We start from the raw sequence: 5,355 nt of genomic DNA, 5'->3' as shown, positions 1-5,355 counted from the left end.
CCCATAATCTTTCTGTCTGTATATCTGGCCAGAATAAAAAAATAAAAAAAAAAAAAAAAAAAAGATGTCACCAGCCCTCCCCCCACAGCATACCCAACTTCAGCTTCTCTTCCTCAAAGTACTTGGGTTGCATTTTGGCTCAGGGATCCCCAGGACTGCCTGTCAGGACAGTTTCATTCCCTTTGTCAGATGGTCAGCCTTCATGACTTCCTACAGCTAGATGGTGACAAGTCTCAACTAGGGAAAGATTTGGGGAGAGAGTTTTGCTCTCTGATTCGCAGGAGCAGAGCTGAGAGAAGAGGCCGCCCATCCTTTTTCTCTGAGCTGAATATAGCTTTGATGCTGGAAATGCAGCAGCCTGATCAGAGTTCGAGGCCAACCTGGTCTACACAGTGAGTTCCAGGACAGCCAGGGCTATACAGAGAGAAAAAGAAAAGAAAAGAAATATGTGTGTGTGTGCATGTATGTATATATGTGTATATATAACATAATATATATGAATGTGTGCATGTGTGTATATAAATATACATATATATGTATACACACACACACATATATATATAAACATTACTGGAGATTGAACCCCAGGGCTTCAGGCAGGCCAGGATCCCAAGCCAACAAGTATCTTTAATGGTAGATGTTGTTGTTTTTGTTGTTGTTGTTGTTAAAACAGGGTTTCTCTGTGTAGTCCTGGCTGTCCTAGAACTCATTCTGTAGGCCAGTGTGGCCTCAAACTCACAAAATCCACCTGCCTCTGCCTCCTGAGTGCTGGGATTAAAGGCATGCGCCACCACCGCCCGGCTTTAATGGTGGCTCTTTAATGTGTGTATATATATGATTATATTCTTGGTTGTCAATTTGACATTCTGACTACATCTGGAATTAGCTAAAACCTAAGTGGTTGGGTATACCTATGAGGGACATTTTTTTTTCTTTTGTCTTTTTTTTTTTTTTAAGCAGCTATTAAAAGCCCTTTCCAGTATAAATTCTAGTGTTGCTACAATCTTGGGTTAAAACAGTCACAGAATTTATAGAGGCATTAAAAGCGTGGTCCTAACTGAGCATGGTGGTGTGTGTCTACAGTTCTAGCTTTTGACTCTGATGTGGAGCCAAGAGGATCTGCTTACGCCCAGGAGCTTAAAGGCAGCCTGGCCCACACAGTGAAATGCCATCTCAAGGACAAGAGAATGTCCCTGTATTATAGAACCAGGAAATTAAGTGTGCAGCTCTTGTAAACAATACCTTAGTTTGTTCCTTCTGAATGCAGTTAGACCCTGAAAGGCATTTATTCATATCATATGCCCTATAGGTTGGAGATAAAATATTAGGATTAAAATGTGATAGAACTAATATTACACATTAAAAACTAACTAACTATATATATATATGTATCTCTTGCTCTGGGAAGCAGAGGGAAGCAGAGGGAAGCAGGTAGCTCTCGGTGAGTTTAGAGCCACCCTGGTCTGTGTAGCAAGCTCTAGAGAGAGCCTGTCTTAAAAAGGAGAGTTTGATGTCAAGCACCGCAGATTTCTTTTTCTTTATTAAAGCATTTTAAGTGGGAAGACCCACCTTTACTCCAGATCTTTTGAGGTGACAATACCCACCTTTAATCTGGCCCACAACTCTGCTGGCAGCCTATGTGAAGGACAGGGAAGAAGGAAGTTTGTTTTCTCTGCCTGCTACTTCTTACTCTACCGAGCAAGTCCATCCCTTCACTAGCGTTAGAGCTGACTTCTTCAGGATTCTGACATATATACTGAAGACCAGTTGAGACTTCCAGCCTCATGGACTGTACAACTTCTGAATTCTTGGACCCTCCATTGTTAGCCACTATTGGATCAGCTGAACCACTGTCTGTGAGCCATTCTAATAAATACCCTTTATGTATATTATTTATTGATTCTATCTGTTCTGTACCTCTAAAGAATCCTGAATAATGCAATATACATACTGAATATATGCATAAGTAATATATATATATATATATATATATATATATATATATATATGTACATATATTCCAAATTAGAGAGGTTTGAAGATGCTATTCTTCTGGCTTCAAGATGGAGGAAGGCACCAGAAACTAAGTAATATGAGTAACCTTTAAGAGGTGGAAAGGCCAAAGGCAAATCCTCCCCTCCCACTCCCCCCACCCCAAACCTACAAAAGGAACAGATCTGTGTTATTCAGCTCCAGATGCCATAACGAAACACCACAGACTACCTTAACCACAGGTTTAGGTTCTCCCAGCTCGGAGGCCAGGGATTCCAAGATCACAGTGTGGATCAGGTCCTGCTGAGGATGCTTTGCGGGGCTTATAGCAAATCCTTTTCTTGCTATGTGCTCCCACGTCCTGATGGGGAGGGTTCTAGTGATTCATTATCAGGGCACGAATTCCATCGTAAGGACCGCCCCCATGACTTCATCTAACATTACTATCATCCCCGTCGCAGCATCTACAAAGTCCATCGCGCTCTGAGTGAAGCATCAGGACATTAACGTAGAGGAGATTCTGCCGGGTCCATGGCTCCTCTCTTGCCAATGCCTGATTCTGAGACCTGTTTTAGACTTGTGACTTCATGTTGAGGTAGGAGGAAATGAAACTCAAACCCAGTCTGGAGCAATCCTGGGCTGCACCGTCGTCAGGTCCTCTTTTGTTAATAAGTTCCTCCCTACTCAAACCCACAACCCAGCTTACTTGCTGGATCACAAAATGTGTACGATTTCCCTCTACCAATCAGCAAGCAGTCAGTCACTCCTGCATTGGACACTGGCTAGATAGCCTCTACTTTAATTCAATGATGTCACAGTCTACTTAGGAGCAGCACCAGACACCACGAGACCCCGTCACTCTCCACCCACACACTCACTCATTTCAGATGCCACTAACCACCCCAGACTCTGACCACTAGAGTCCCCACAGCCCCTCCCTTGGGTTTAGTTAACTTGGAGGGGCAGCAGGGAGAACTCACAGTAACACTATGCTTGTATTTACCAGTTTAATATGAAGGTTATTTTAAAACACGGCCCCAAAGTGATGCACAGGGAGAGGGGTAGTAGGCGCAAGGAGCTTCCAGGCTACAGATCACAGAGAGCGATTCCCTGCTATCCTGGAGGTGTTCACAATAAAAACTCACTTGTAAATGCTGCCTCCAGAGAATTCAATAACACACAGCACTCTAGTTCTTTCACAGTGTAAAAGTTCATTAACAGGGTGCTGGCAAGCTACTATAAGCATGGATATTGGGGACATATCTTGTTTTCATTTGGTTTAAAGAAAATAAAAATTAACCAATGTCTTGATATTTTCTGCATTACAACAGCATGAGCCAATAGCTTGTTTGCGATGGCAATGCCCCCACCTCCCCACTCCTCATCAAAAACTGGTTGGGTCCTTTCTGCTATACTAACTATACTTGATGAAATTGCACCAGATATTTATATTTTGAAAACTGAGGTTTTATATAGAATATAATCTCACAGAGAAGCACCAATCTTTTTCAAGAACCCTGTAGAATCTTGCTCTTTTGAAATTAATACCTGTAATTCTCTAGTACTTGAGAAGCAGAAGGCAGGAGGTACAGGAGGGCAAGGCAGATGGGCAGTGGTGGCACATACCTTTAATCCCAGCACTTGGGAGGCAGAGGCAGGCAGACCTCTGTGAGTTCAAAACCAGCTTGGTCTACAGAGCAAGTACCAGGATGGTCAAGGCTACACAGAGAAACCCTGTTTAAGAAAACTAGGGGGGAGGAGGGTGAGAAAGAGAGAGGGGGGAGGGTGAGAAAGAGAGAGAGAGAGAGAGAGAGAGAGAGAGAGAGAGAGAGAGAGAGAGAGAGAGATTGGTTAACTAAGGTCATTGGGGTCAGCCTAGTCTACATGAGAGCCTGCCTCAAGAAAACCAAGCTGAATTTAGTAACTTGTGTCTGTAATACCAGCACCTCAGAGGCCGAGAAGGCTCACCATATATTTAAGGCCAATCAGATCATGAGTTACAGGGTGGCCGGAACTACAGAATGGTACCCTCTCTGAAAACCAACAAAACTGAGAAAAGGGGAGGAGGGAGGGGGAGGAAGAGAGAGAGGAGGAGAGGGAGAGGGAGAGGGAGAGGGAGAGGGAGAGGAGGAGACAACCACCATCATTCTGGAACAATCTGACAGCTCCCAAAAGGATAAAGTATGTCCACAATGAATTACAGCTTGGCTTCTCTGCTAGTCTCCTGGCAGACCCCCAGTAGCAAGGGTATTTTCTATTAACCTAATTTGGTTCACATAGTAAGAACAGCTTTTTTCTCCAGAATTGTTTGTCACAGTCAACCAACTGTTTCATAACACGATTTCTGCCTGAGCTGTAGGCGAGTTACTGAGGCAAACAATTGGCCTTAAGCAAGTGTTTGTAAGAAACAGCATGACAGGAGACTTTGTGGTGCGTCTGTTTTCAAGGTTCATTTTAATGTGTGTGCACGTGTGCTTCTATAAGAGGCAAAAGGAGGGCTCTGGATGCCCTGGAGCTGGAATCACGGGGGTTTCTGAGCTGCCTGGTGTGGGAACTGAGACCTGACCCCAAGTGCTCTTAGAACAGCAGATGCACCGGACATGATGGCCCACATCTTTGATTCCAGCACAGAGGAGGCAGAGGCACAGGTGCATCTCCGTGAGTTTGGGGCCAGCCTGGTTTACATAGAAAGTTCTAGGACAATCAGGGCTATATTGTGAGACCCTGTCTCAGAACAATAACAAAATAAACAACAGAACGACAAAACAAACAAAAAGCAGCAAGTGCTTTAACTGCTGAGCCATTTCTCCAACCCTGGAAGGGGCATACCACTGAGAGGAGGAAGGAAGAAAATCCCTGGAGTGTTCTTGGGATTCTAGAAAGCAGCGCACAGGCGGACAGGTCTGGATTTACTCTATAACCACAAGCGCGAACCCGGAGAAGGCCTAAAGTGCTTACCTTGGCCGCCTTGAGACTGTGCAAACATAAAGTCAAGAGAGTTCCTGCTAACTTCTCCTCCTTCTAACAAAGCAACTGAGCAAAACAACCATAGCTTTGAAGGTTTCCATTGGCTCTTTTCAGAGGGTTCAGGTATCACGTGGGTCAAAGGCGTGGTGGAGAAGAACAGCTCAGGGTGTGGCAGCCAGAGAGGGAGAAAGCATGCACTTGAGGAGGTGGGCTTTTATTCCAACCTCCCACCTGCCCCTGTAAGAGTAAGGGTTGCTAGTCAGTGCTGGTGCATGCCTTTAATCCCAGCACTTGGGCGGCAGAGGCAGGCGGATTTCTGAGTTCGAGGCCAGCCTGGTCTACAGAGTGAGTTCCAGGACAGCCAGGGCTACACAGAGAAACCCTGTCTCAAAAAAC

The sequence above is a fragment of the Mus pahari genome, chromosome 9 (assembly GCF_900095145.1).
Source record: "Mus pahari chromosome 9, PAHARI_EIJ_v1.1, whole genome shotgun sequence".
Classification (NCBI taxonomy): Eukaryota; Metazoa; Chordata; class Mammalia; order Rodentia; family Muridae; genus Mus; species Mus pahari.
Note: the sequence above shows the minus strand (reverse complement) of the source record.